Source organism: Gopherus evgoodei, chromosome 1, assembly GCF_007399415.2.
Source record: "Gopherus evgoodei ecotype Sinaloan lineage chromosome 1, rGopEvg1_v1.p, whole genome shotgun sequence".
NCBI lineage: Eukaryota > Metazoa > Chordata > Testudines > Testudinidae > Gopherus > Gopherus evgoodei.
The window spans coordinates 354,997,851-355,012,708 of NC_044322.1; the positions used below are offsets into that span (position 1 = coordinate 354,997,851).

The window sequence follows — 14,858 nt, forward strand, 5'->3', positions numbered from 1 at the left end:
AGGGCAATGAAAATGATTAGGGGGCTGGGGCACATGACTTATGAGGAGAGGCTGAGGGAACTGGGCTTATTTAGTTGGCGTTGGTCCTGCTTTGAGCAGGGGGTTGGCCTAGATGACCTCCTGAGGTCTCTTCCAATCCTAATCTTCTATGATTATTTCTCACATGTCCCTGGGAGGTAGATAAGTAGGCATTCTCATTCCCATTTTACAGAGGAGAAAACTGAGGTAGAAAGTGTAAGTGTCTTATCCAAGTGCACAGAAGGACTCAGTGTGAAAGACTAGATCTATACTCATTCCCAGCTCCAAGCCTTCTGCTCAGTAGACCATGCTTGACTACAAATTAGAAGTCAGTGAATCACTTTTTTTTTTTAAATTCTGCTGAACTCTCAAGGTTGAGTTCCACAGATTAAATGTGAATTATGTGAAAATTATTGCTTTAATCAATTTTAGATGTGCTGACTTTCGATGCCATTGAATGTCCCCCATTCTTGTTTTATGAGAAACATGTATAAACACAAATATAGACCAAATAAGCCATTAGTAGCCATTACCAGGTTTGTTACTGTATGGATGGATGAAGGGCTACAGTAGCTAACCTTGCAGATTTTTTTTCTTCTCCACTTCCTACAATTCTATGAAACCAGAAGTCTTGAGAGAGACTTACAAGAGGTTTTTAGTACTTTGAAGTTTGAACTTGGTTGGATGTACAGTGAGAATAGCCTCTGTATTTTCACGGGAAGAGGGTAGGTTTAGAAGAGAAAATAAGGAAAGAGCAAGTAAAAAATCACTTAGAAAAGTTAGATGCCTGCAAATCACCAGGGCCTGATGAAATGCATCCTAGAATACTCAAGGAGTTAATAGAGGAGGTATCTGAGCCTCTAGCTATTATCTTTGGGAAATCATGGGAGACGGGGGAGATTCCAGAAGACTGGAAGGGGGCAAATATAGTGCCCATCTATAAAAAGGGAAATAAAAACAACCCAGGAAACTACAGACCAGTTAGTTTAACTTCTGTGCCAGGGAAGATAATGGAGCAGGTAATCAAAGAAATCATCTGCAAACACTTGGAAGGTGGTAAGGTGATAGGGAATAGCCAGCATGGATTTGTAAAGAACAAATCATGTCAAACTAATCTGATAGCGTTCTTTGATAGGATAACGAGCCTTGTGGATAAGGGAGAAGCGGTGGATGTGATATACCTAGACTTTAGTAAGGCATTTGATACAGTTTCGCATGATATTCTTATAGATAAGCTAGGAAAGTACAATTTAGATGGGGCTACTATAAGGTGGGTGCATAACTGGCTGGATAACCGTACTCAGAGAGTAGTTGTTAATGGCTCCCAATCCTGCTGGAAAGATATAACAAGTGGGGTTCCGCAGGGGTCTGTTTTGGGACCGGTTCTGTTCAATATCTTCATCAACGATTTAGATGTTGGCATAGAAAGTACGCTTATTAAGTTTGCGGATGATACCAAACTGGGAGGGATTGCAACTGCTCTGGAGGACAGGGTCAAAATTCAAAATGATCTGGACAAATTGGAGAAATGGTCTGAGGTAAACAGGATGAAGTTCAATAAAGATAAATGCAGAGTGCTCCACTTAGGAAGGAACAATCAGTTTCACACATACAGAATGGGAAGAGACTGTCTAGGAAGGAGTATGGCAGAAAGAGAACTAGGGGTCATAGTGGACCACAAGCTTAATATAAGTGAACAGTGTGATACTGTTGCAAAAAAAGCAAACATGATTCTGGGATGCATTAACAGGTGTGTTGTAAACAAGACACGAGAAGTCATTCTTCCGCTTTACTCTGCGCTGGTTAGGCCTCAACTGGAGTATTGTGTCCAGTTCTGGGCACCGCATTTCAAGAAAGATGTGGAGAAATTGGAGAGGGTCCAGAGAAGAGCAACAAGAATGGTTAAAGGTCTTGAGAACATGACCTATGAAGGAAGGCTGAAGGAGTTGGGTTTGTTTAGTTTGGAAAAGAGAAGACTGAGAGGGGACATGATAGCAGTTTTCAGGTATCTAAAAGGGTGTCATCAGGAGGAGGGAGAAAACTTGTTCACCTTAGCCTCCAATGATAGAACAAGAAGCAATGGGCTTAAACTGCAGCAAGGGAGATTTAGGTTGGACATTAGGAAAAAGTTCCTAACTGTCAGGGTAGTTAAACACTGGAATAGATTGCCTAGGGAAGTTGTGGAATCTCCATTGCTGGAGATATTTAAGAGTAGGTTAGATAAATGTCTATCAGGGATGGTCTAGACAGTATTTGGTCCTGCCATGAGGGCAGGGGACTGGACTCGATGACCTCTCGAGGTCCCTTCCAGTCCTAGAGTCTATGAGTCTATGAGTCTATGGTTATGCCCAGTCAAACTCAGGAAGTACAGAATAAAAGCGCGTTATCCCACTATTAAAAAAATGAGGAAGTTTGGTTCAAGTTTTGGATGGTGCTCAGGTGGTCTTTATGTATCAGAGAGATCTATTGTCACTGAAGAATATGAGCAATACTGAATATTTGCCTGAATAAATGTCTCAAGCAATGGGGCTTCTATGAATTCCTAGAGGAAGACGTTTTATAGTTTAACAGACCCGAAGCCAGCAGAAATGAGGATGTTATCCAAAGAAAAGGGGAGATAGCAATATCAAAATATTTCCTACTTTCTAGGAAACAGATTTATTGGGGCCAATTGCCTGCGAAGTTGGAATTTTCTGATATAGAGACAATGTCCGGATCACTCTGGGTCACTAAATAGATCTGAGAGAATCACTAAAATAATATCAATCTGAGATATTATTCCAGGATCCTGATCCCTCACTCACATTTATTAGTGCCTCACTCCACAGGACTGCTTGTGGAATAAGATGCTACTTTATGTGAGTAAAGGATGTGGTGGACTCTCCACCATCTAAAGTCTTTAAATCAAGACTGGATGTCTTTCTAAAATATATGTTCCAGCTCAGCCATAAGTTATGGGCTTCATGCAGGAATTACTGGGTGAAATTCTATGGTGTGTGTTATGCAGAAAGTCAGACTAAATTATCATAATAGTCTCTTCTGTCTTTAAAATCTATTAATCTGGCCCTCAATGAATACTATTCAGCCAGATCTAATGTTGACCAGCCATTCAAATATACACCCTAGCCCACATCCTCAGCTGATGATCATTGAGCTCAATAAAGCATTGCCGATTTACAGAGGCTGAAGATCTGGCCATTCCTAGGGCCCGAGTCCAACCGTCAGTGAAGTGGGCTAGAGTGCTTAGGTAAGGCTCCCATTGGTTTGAATGAGACTTGGATCATGCCCCCACATAACCGAGCTGGAATGCACACTAATAAGACATACTTACCTTCTGACTAATTGTTGTTGGACATGGGGTATTAACTTATTTCTAGACATATTTACTGCTTGCTTTAATACATTGTGCATCTGTGTTTTTAGTCACCTGCTAATAGAGATCTCCACTGATCCTTTAAACAGCAGCCTATGTTTGCGGCTCACTGCCCTGGCAGGAGCTCTGAAGGATTTAACTTCACTGGTGTCACATAAATGATGAATATGAGCACTATAGGCCAAATTCTTCCGGGCGCTGCACGTAAGTGCCTGTCAGAAAAATTGTGGCCAGCTGGAGGATCGTAAAGTGGAACTTGGCCACCTCTGTTTTGGCTCCCCTCAAAAATTCATGGAAAGGCCATTTCACATGTCCTCTATTGTAGGAGCTGCAGAGGGGCATTCTGGAACTGGACATGGGGGTTGGGGGCAGAATAGGCTGCCTATTTATGAGCTACATTCCCTGATCCAGCTATAGGCATAATGCACAGAGCTAATGCAGCTCATACACACTCCTGGCAGGAATAAACCTCATGGTGTGCAGCGCATTCAGCTGCTGTTGGCCAGAATAGGAATTAGTGCTGCTGTTGCAGAATATGAGCATATCAGGATTTGGCCCCATGCCTGGACATCATTACTATCATGCAGCTACTCTGAACACAATCACATTGACCAAAGTCTGCACTGAAAAGATTACACACTCGCAAAAACCAGTATTTTCAATTTGGCCCTCATGCTTCCAACAGCATGAAACTTGGGGAAACACAGGTGCAGAATGATGGAAACAGAAAAATCTCCAGATCATCACAAGGGTAAGTTTCAAGAAAGCAGGATAGTTCAGAAGATACAGCACAGCCCCAATTCAACAGGGCACGTAAGCACATGCTTAATTTTTAGAACATTTTCTAACTAAGGATGCACCATGTGTTTTGCTGACTAGGGAAGCAATTACATGCTTTTGATTACAAACGGAAATATTTTCCTATTTGCGTTGGATCATTATATGGATTTTTTTTTAAAATCACACTCCAACCAGAAATGGGACTGATCAGAGAAGTTTAGCACCAGATCCTACCTTCCCCAGAATTCGTGGGGATGGTGGAATCCTTGGATGTTTTTGGCTCCAGTCTAGCAAAGTCCATGCTTAATTTTATATATGTGAGTAATTCCCCTGATGTCAAAGTTAAAGTTTTAAGCATGGATATGAGTGTTTTGCTGAAATTGGGGTTTACAGAATTATAAGCTAGCCACAAAATCTGGACATAGGTCCAAACTTCACCAAAATGTATGGCTGCTCAGGGCTTATGTTTGGGGCATCTCTGAATTCCACCAGTTATTTTGCTTAACAGAGGATATGGAATGGAGAAGCTATGGCCATGATCCAGCAAAACGCTTACATGCTTGTTTAACTTTAAGCATGTGTGTACTCCCTTTCATGCCAATGGGACTATACACATGCTATAATGTTAAGCATATGACTATCCTGCCATCTAGTTCTGCTTTGCTGGATCACAGCCTGTGCAATTATTGCTGCTTTTTACTAGAATGACACCACAGCCCACTGAAATCAACTGAATGGCTCCTGTTGATCTGGATCAAGCCCTAAGTCAGGACTTAAATCAGAAGGAGGAAAAGGTACTTTGTCACTGTGCCTAAGCTTTGATAGCATGATTAGTTTCCTAAACTTTGGATAGTTGGCCCAATCCTAATATCACTGAAGCCAATAGAGTTTTGTCCATGACTTCAATGGAAGCACCCAGCAGAATCCAGTACAATTTGTGGCATAAAAATACAACAATAGACTAAAATATTTATTGCATGAGTATACACCTATAGAACAGCCCACATTTGACAGTTGTGTGTTGCATGCAGCATGTGGAATAATACATGTATTTCTTTAGAATGCCATGCATGATTATTTTTTTTAATCTGCAGACTAGCAAATGTCCCTAAATGCTTCACATGTGTCTCACCTGCAGTTACAATAAGGCTATTCACAATAGCGTTAACATCTGGCATCTGATCTGGAATGGCCATTCTTCTGGGGTGAGAAGAGGCAGAATATTTTCATTGTTCATTCATTCGTGAGCACTAGTTAAGTAAGGCTGTCAGCTGTGTCCAATTATGGGTAAGAATTTTATAGAGCACTCTTCCCTCTAAAGCTAAGCGGATACAGCCAAACCCCATTTTGCAGGCATTCTTAAATTCTTCTTAGCTGTATGTAAAATCCCTGAGCTAAGAGATGGCAGGTGCAATGTATTTTCACAGCTACATTAACAAATACAATTTTGTGGCAACTTGAATCTGCCAGTGGAGCAATGCATTTTTGTAATCTCTATGGTTAAACAATATCATGCAGGACTTTGCTGTGAATGTGTGATGCCAATTAGTACAGTAGTGTGATGGAAGAGAGAAAATTAAAATAGGTTTATTGGAAAAGTCAGCAGATCTTAAAGTCTGGGATGTTTTTCTCTGCATGCGCAATACAGTGAAGGGTGCTGAAGAAAAACTTTGGGATGGAAATAAGCACTTGCTTGTTTCACACAAGCAATGATCCTTCTGAAGTGACTGCAAAGAATTTAGGCGAGAATCAGTAGTTTGGTTTACAAAAAAACATCACCATTTGACTTAACCCTACCATCTATTTCTGGTGTAAGAAATGTAAGGGTATAGTCCTTTGGAAAACTGCTTTTTTCACATGTTTTTTTCCATCACAGTTTACTTAAAAATTCAGTGAGTGGGACTGGTTCCCACTCACCTGCTGCACAGGGAGGGGATCTCAGTGTATGAACTCTTCCTTTGTATATGCAAAACACCAGGTCTACACTTCAAGGTTATACTGCTATAGCTACGTTGGTAGGGATGTGAATTTTTTACTGACATAGCTATGCCAGCACAAGCCCTAGTGTGGACAAGTAAACTGTACTTATACCAATATAGTGTCCCTGAACCAGCATAAGTACAGTTTTACTGATATACCTGCATTTAGACCCAGAGATTCCTGTTGGTTTAGCGACATCACTATGCCTACACTGGGTTAACTCTGCTAGTATGAACAAGGCCCGATGCCGGCCCCCTAAGTGAATTGTCAGCAGCAGGAATTGAATCTGGACATCTGGATTAGCTTCTACTGCCTGAGCTAAAAGACCTAGATCCATTAGCCAAGGCTGTAGCTGGCTCATCAACCTCTCTATATGGCTCAGCCACTGCTAGAAAGGGACTGAGAGCCAAGTGGGTGTAGGTTACCCACCAAGCTCTGCGGTGCTGGCCTCTACCAGAGAATGCTCCACAGTCCATGGTCTGCATAGGTGCAGAGATTGTGACTTGGAAGGCCATGGGGAAGAATGGGTGGGCAGGACATACCGTATTCCCCACCTTCTAGCTCTGTGGAGACCTAGGATGTTCCTTAGAGGCCCATCTTAAGTTTTTGGGGTCCACTACCACTAGGGACAGGGGAAGAGAAGGCATGGCAAAATGGGGCCAGAGGCAATATAAAGGCCCTGAACTTCCATAAATTCATAGGCATCCAGAAAGTTGAGGGCAGGTCCTCAATACTTCCAAGCCCAAGCATGAAAAGATTATGAAGCAGCTCCCCAAAAAGTCATCAGAATGGCAAAAAAAAAAAAAAAGTCACTTGCTACCAGGAGGCCAGTAATAGTAGAGATACTGGCATGATTCCAAACCAGCAAAGCACTTAAGCCCATACACAAACCCATTGATTTTAATAGGACTACACACAGACTTAAGTACTTTGCCAGATCAGGGCCTAAGTGAAGTCACAAGCATACTTATGGAGAGCTGCAAAACTGGACAGACAGAATCACTCATCAATTTAGTTCATAGTGAGTTTGGGATTTGGCTACAGCAGGCCTGATTCTAAATTTCTTGAGCACCTCTAACTTCCACTAATTTTATTGGGAGCTGGAGATGTGGGAAGAATGCAGGATTAAGCTTGTTTTTTCCTGCAAGATAATTGATAATTAGCCTGTTTGATAACATCACTGTGAGCTTTTATATTTTATTAATGAGGGGAAAGTGTAATACTTTCTGGCATCTAAATGAGTAGGATTATGGACTGATTACCAGTATGGATGACCGGGCTCTACAGTGAAACCTATAATTTTACATTTTTTAAAATTTTATTAAAGCTGTAGTGATGATAACCGTCCTTCACATATGACAGTACTGTTTCTCTTGTAGAATCTTAACAGTTGTAGCCTCACAGATTACTTTTTTCATAGCCTAGTGTTTTCTTATTTTGATGTTATTAATAGGAAGGACTATGGCTTATGTTAGGCAAGAGGTCAAAGGTCCTTTAACACCTAGGAATCTGTTAAAATATTTTTTTAGAGAGATCAGTTTTAATTCAACTAGATATTTCCGAAAGCTGTGTGGGTTTGTATAGGAAAGCATTAAAATAATTTGCAGCCTTATACAATTTGTTTTATTTAGCTGACTGTATTTGAAGAGAAAGTTCATGTTTTCATCAAGAACTTTTTTTTTTAAAAAGGTACAGTGATCTGGATCACTGTTAGAGACTATGGCTCAAACTCTCATAGACTCATAGACTCATAGACTCTAGGACTGGAAGGGACCTCGAGAGGTCATCGAGTCCAGTCCCCTGCCCTCATGGCAGGACCAAATACTGTCTAGACCATCCCTGATAGACATTTATCTAACGTACTCTTAAATATCTCCAGCGATGGAGATTCCACAACTTCCCTAGGCAATCTATTCCAGTGTTTAACTACCCTGACAGTTAGGAACTTTTTCCTAATGTCCAACCTAAATCTCCCTTGCTGCAGTTTAAGTCCATTGCTTCTTGTTCTACCATTGGAGGCCAAGGTGAACAAGTTTTCTCCCTCCTCCTGATGACACCCTTTTAGATACCTGAAAACTGCTATCAGGTCCCCTCTCAGTCTTCTCTTTTCCAAACTAAACAAACCCAATTCCTTCAGCCTTCCCTCATAGGTCATGTTCTCAAGACCATTAATCATTCTTGTTGCTCTTCTCTGGACCCTCTCCAATTTCTCCACATCTTTCTTGAAATGCGGTGCCCAGAACTGGGCACAATACTCCAGTTGAGGCCTAACCAGCGCAGAGTAAAGCGGAAGAATGACTTCTCGTGTCTTGTTTACAACACACCTGTTAATGCATCCCAGAATCATGTTTGCTTTTTTTGCAACAGTATCACACTGTTCACTCATATTAAGCTTGTGGTCTACTATGACCCCTAGATCTCTTTCTGCCATACTCCTTCCTAGACAGTCTCTTCCCATTCTGTATGTGTGAAACTGATTGTTCCTTCCTAAGTGGAGCACTTTGCATTTATCTTTATTAAACTTCATCCTGTTTACCTCAGACCATTTCTCCAATTTGTCCAGATCATTTTGAATTTTGACCCTGTCCTCCAGAGCAGTTGCAATCCCTCCCAGTTTGGTATCGTCCGCAAACTTAATAAGCGTACTTTCTATGCCAACATCTAAATCGTTGATGAAGATATTGAACAGAACCGGTCCCAAAACAGACCCCTGCGGAACCCCACTTGTTATACCTTTCCAGCAGGATTGGGAGCCATTAACAACTACTCTCTGAGTACGGTTATCCAGCCAGTTATGCACCCACCTTATAGTAGCCCCATCTAAATTGTACTTTCCTAGCTTATCTATAAGAATATCATGCGAAACTGTATCAAATGCCTTACTAAAGTCTAGGTATATCACATCCACCGCTTCTCCCTTATCCACAAGGCTCGTTATCCTATCAAAGAACGCTATCAGATTAGTTTGACATGATTTGTTCTTTACAAATCCATGCTGGCTATTCCCTATCACCTTACCACCTTCCAAGTGTTTGCAGATGATTTCTTTGATTACCTGCTCCATTATCTTCCCTGGCACAGAAGTTAAACTAACTGGTCTGTAGTTTCCTGGGTTGTTTTTATTCCCCTTTTTATAGATGGGCACTCTGCCAGGCTCTGTTCCTGTGTTGGACGGTGCTGGGGAATAGTGGTTAAAAGCCACCTTTACAGTTTATTAACCCTGGTGCAATTTACAAACCCATGCTGCAATTTACAGTGGCCCTATAGGTTGTTACATTGGCCCCTCCATGAAACACCAACCAGGTGAAGGACAAGGAAGGAGATAGTGTAGACCTTTGATGGTTCTATGCCACCTGGAGAATTCATCTATAACGGGTATGTTATGGGGATTGTTTAATCCCCTTTACATCACTGGAACAGTGTAAAGGAACCATCTTATCAGACAGAATCGGGGACTTTAACTGTATAGTATAATGTCAACAGACTACAATTTAGTCATATTATATCAGATATGCTTCTAACTGGAAGTTTATATTCGGTGAACACAAATTTATCTCCATAGCAAGAATATTGAATTCAATTCTTTTCTCCTCTAATGGATGGGAATTTAGGATTACAGGGGACAAAGTGAGACTTTTGGGGACCTTGAGGACCTTAGCACTTTGGGGAACAGGGCTATTAGATGCAGAAATAAGACATAGGAGCGACAGTGACCTAACTTCATACAAAATACCACAATTCTCCGCATGAGCAGTGTAAATTTTCTGCGGTGAAATATTCTAAAGGAAGAAAGTTTTAAAAGTATGATTGAAATATGCACAGTAACCAAGTATCTATCTTAGAATTGCTAACACCAACCAATGCACCTTAACTCTATCACCTGCACAGGTAAAATTCCTTAGACCACAAAGTAATGTAAATTAGCATAGGCACAGCCACCATCACTTTCTCCTCCTCTATCGCGGTTTGCTAAAGAAACTTTTTGCTTAACTTCTCTGACCACTGCTTAACCTCACATGGTCTCCAGACCCTTTGGTTATAATGCAGACTTGGCAAAGTACCTTACAAACTGGGGAGCTCTGATGTATCACTATGGAGCTGATTAATTTGAAAGCAAATAATGGATGGCTCCAATACTTTATTGATTAAGGCTGTGGTTTTCAAAGGAGCCCAACAGAGTTAGGGGCTTAAATCTCATTGAAGTTCAATGGGATTTGGGAGCCTAACTCCCTTTTACTCCTTTGAAATTCTCAGCCTATGTAAACGTAAGAAAGCATTCTTCCAGGTGGCCAAGCAAAATTCTGTAAATATTTAGTCACATGAGTAATTCTGACTCATGCAGTTAGCCCCATTGACTTCAGTAGGGTTACTCATGTGAATAAGAGTTGCAGGATCAGGCCCTAAGGGCATAAACAGATAATATATAACATTATTAATAATATTAATTTGAAAATGAAAGAACCATTTGATCAAGTTTAGGCAAGTGTGGTGAGCACTAGGGCCACTTTTGGGGGAGGGGCAGTTTGCCCATGGTCCCGTTTGAGACAGTACCAAAACCGAGTGGCGTTGCAACGAGGCACACTGGTTTGCAGCGCCACTCAGGTTTGGCCCACTCACCCCTCAGCCATGACAAAATTTGAGTGATTGGCATTGTGACCATAAACCTGAATGTTGCTGTGACCCCATGCAGCAGATCACAATGCCTGGAGCGGGAAATTGGGCCCAGCCCCAGGGGACAGGAGCTGCCCCTGTGGGACAAGTGCTGTGCGGACTCATTCTCCACTCCCACCCTGGGCCTCCCTCATGGTAGTTTTTTTGGAAGGAGGCCTCAGATTTAGTCCTGCCCCCTCTGCCCCCAAAACCTCTATGAGGTTGTGTTAAGCAGCCTTCTGTAAGCTCAGCTTCCTTACTGACTTTAGTAGGGGTTGCAGGTACTGTACTTGGCAGGATCAGGCTCTGAAAGTCATACAAAAATCTTATATAACAAGCAATTGATTTAACTTTTTTTTTAAATGCTTCTAAATGTGCACTGATTGTTAGAAAGACATTTGAAAGCAGGAGTATTTGAAGGTGCACAATACAAATCTAATAATTGTCCTTGACACATTCTGCAACTCTCCACAGAATCACACTCATTCTTTAACAAAGGCAACATAGCTATTCTAGGCAAAAGTTTTTAGCTTCACTGATATCAACTACAGCTACGAAATGACAGCTGAACTTTCCCCCTCCCACTCTGTAACAGATGAGCAACCTAATGCCTGGAAAGAACTTTCCACAGCACTGGGGTCTACCCCATATATTCTGACCCCAGTAAGACCAAGCTGAAGAATATATATATATATATAGAGAAAGTTTCACTGTTGCACTTCCTGTCTGCCCAGTAAACAGCTGAACATCCAGACTGATACCCAAGACTTTCAAGTCCCCCCCACAAATATCAATGCTTCAGGCAATTAAAAAACCCCAAACAACTCAAGTATTCTTGCCGACAGGAGTTTGGAATGGTAACCAAAAAACAATCTAGTCCCCATTGTCATAGTGCGACAGTCACAGCACTGCTTCTGTGAATTGACTATTTGCCCATCAGAGAGAAAGCTTCATGAGGACAGGCACGAATACGGTTATTACCCATTTTAAGTAATATGATAAGGTCAGATATCAAGCAATTACACCTTTTCATTACATTCTAACCCTCCACAGCAGGGGAACCTCACTTATGACTGCATTAGATATACAAAAGCTTTCAGCTCCGGAAAAGGAAAAGAAAAGACAGGGAAAGGGAAAAAAATTAAATTTGTCTCACCAGCACGTTGCAGCACCAACTCGCTTGAAGGAATGTTGCCTTTACAGGTTTCTCTTTTAATTATCCTGAAAGCAGAAGGGAGGAAAAAAATAGAAAAAGAAGCAGGTTGGTTAAATTAACGTGTGCTAGAATCTTTTCAGTTTGTCGCAGAGTAGAAAAAATAATAATAATAAAAAAAAAAGGAAGCAGGAAAAAAAAGCAGGCTCAGTAATTTAAATTTGCTGTCAGTTCAGGCTGCATCGCTCTGTCCCGCCCCTCTTCCCACTGGGTTCTACTACCTGCAGGGCTGCAACTGACAGCTAATGTGCAAACAAAAAAAAAAGGCAAAAAGCATGCTGGGACCATGCTGTCTGCCGTCTGAGTCTCTCTCCACTCCTGAGGACTAAAAATCAGGAGTTGAAAAGGTTGTTTGTTGTTGTTTTTTGCTGGTTGAGGGAGGGTTGAATATGGCTCTTTGCATGACATTTATTTTCATTTTAACGGGTACAACATAGCACACAACAGAAACTATTGTTCAATCAGTTGCTTTTCCCCCATCAATTTAAAAATGTATCTGACCTGACTGATTTTAGTAGCAGATTCTGTGAAGAAACACATATGCATATACATAGTATAAGTGTGTGGGTGTGTATACACACACACACACAAATAAATAGCATAAGAGTATGTATACACAAATGCGTGTGTGTATGTATTTTCTATCTTTCTATCTTTCACATAAAGTCTTTTGGATGCAAAGTAGATGAGAATTATCATATATAAAACTTTCAGCATAACTGTGAGAACTTCTCTTTGGCACAAAGCAATGTTCCCTATTTTGTTTGTTGTCTGTTTTCTAAACACTGTAAAAAAATTTAAAATCCTCGTAACAATGAAAAATAACTGAAATTGGAGGTATAACAAGAAAATGGCACAACGCATATGTACAATGGACAAATGTAACAATGTATGTGGATAAAAAGCTAATATTTATGTAACCGGCTGTATAAAATCCACTAATAAATGTCTCTGTGTTAGTAAGTGTCAGAAAACGTGCACAAAATTAATATGAAGCTAAAAAATGCAAATGCTATATTTTATATATATTGTCATTGCTAATAACAGTTTTTCAGAGCTAAAATCATACTTCCAGTACCCTTCTCCGCACAAAAGTATAGCTATATATACACCTCTACCCCAATATAACGCTGTCCTTGGGAGCCAAAAAATCTTACCGCGTTATAGGTGAAACCGCGTTATATTGAACTTGCTTTGATCCGCTGGAGCGCTCAGCCCCGCCCCCCCCAGAGTGCTGCTTTACCGCATTATAGCTGAATTCGTGTTACATCAGGTTGCGTTATATTGAGATAGAAGTGTATATTATATATCACTTGTGATGGGGCAAGGTTAGATGGCTACAGTAAAGTACTGAGAAACAGGTATGTTAGCCCCAGGCTAAACAAATCCCTAGGACCCTGGTAACCAAATGGCAGTTGCTCCAGGTTAATCAAGGCACCTAGGGCCAATTAAGATCTTTCTAGAAGACAGTGGAGATAGCTACTTTAATTAGAACACCTGCAGCCAATCAAGGCAGGCTAATCAGGGCACCTGGTTTTCAAAAGGAGCTCACTCCAGTCAGGCAGGGAGGAGCCAGAGGAGAAGGAGTGTGTGTGAGGAGCTGGAAGCAAGAGGGCAAGAAGCTGAGAGTGAGAGAGTGTACTGCTGGAGGATTGAGGAGTACAAGCATTATCAGATACCAGGAGGAAGGTCCTGTGGTGAGGATAAAGAAGGTGTTTGGAGGAGGCCATGGGGAAGTAGCCCAGGGAGTTGTAGCTGTCATGCAGCTGTTAAAGGAGGCACTGTAGACAGCTGTGATCCACAGGGCCCTGGGCTGGAACCCGGAGTAGAGGGTGGGCCCGGGTTTCCCCCCTAAACCTCCCAACTCCTAATCAGACACAGGAGGAGCTGTCCCAGACTGTGGGTTCCACAAGAGGGGAAGATCACTGAGGTGAGCAAATCTGCCAATAAGCGCAGGACCCACCAAGGTAGAGGAGGAACTTTGTCACACACTGAAATCTGGTTCCTACCTAATTATAAAGTAAAATTAAAAGAGTGAAATGATGCTTTTCCTTAATACTTTAATACTAATTGCTTAGATCATGCTACAGTAAATATGTCAAATTTGTATTCAGTGATTACCCTACTTATGTGTGTAACCATATAATAAAAAGCTAAAATGTAACTTAATTAAAGTAATCTCCACTTACATTCCAAGTTTGCTATTTAGACAAGAAGGGACACAGACATACTGAATGGAACATGAGCAATTGGGTTCTAAATAGATTTTCAGAAGCATGGCAGGAACAATATGGATTATATCATTTATTTGTACCATATGTGGACCCAATGCTGCATCCCTTACATATCTGAGTAGTTCAAGTGGTTTCACTGGGAGTACTCAGGTGAGTAAAGGTTGCAAGGTTGAGTCCAATATTTTGTGTGCATCATTGACTTTTTGCACTAGAATAGGCTGTAGATTTACATTTGCTTTGCTCTACAGCCATGTTTTGGAGGATACTAAAATAATGCAATATACATTGTTCTCCAACTTTACATCACCTGACTCCCAATCCTTTCTCTTACCCATGAGATCTTGCTTCCTCACTGTTCATCCTTTAGGTGAGGCATGTTAAATGGTAAAAAATGTTGTTCTTGATGACTTGACAGCATATGATACATGTTTGCTTGACACCTGTATTATACACACAGACACACAGATGAAATATACATATTTCAAGGATCATATAGTAAAATTATTCAATGGATTTAAAGGGATTTTAAAAGTATATATTAAAATTATATTTACACACACACAATCATCTCTCTCTGTATGATCCTTGAAAACATTTTAAATGTTAAGTT

The 14,858-nt window shown here is 41.0% G+C and overlaps 1 protein-coding gene across 1 annotated transcript in view; it reads right to left on the reverse strand.

The window, feature by feature from the left end:
• The window catches only part of CELF2 (CUGBP Elav-like family member 2), a 690,477-nt gene extending 678,290 nt beyond the window's left edge, over window positions 1–12,187 (reverse strand). The window contains exon 1 of the mRNA XM_030570388.1: window positions 11,958–12,187. The gene's annotated coding sequence lies outside the window, so the exon portion shown is untranslated. The remainder of the gene's footprint in view (window positions 1–11,957) is intronic.
• Window positions 12,188–14,858: the final 2,671 nt, after the last annotated feature.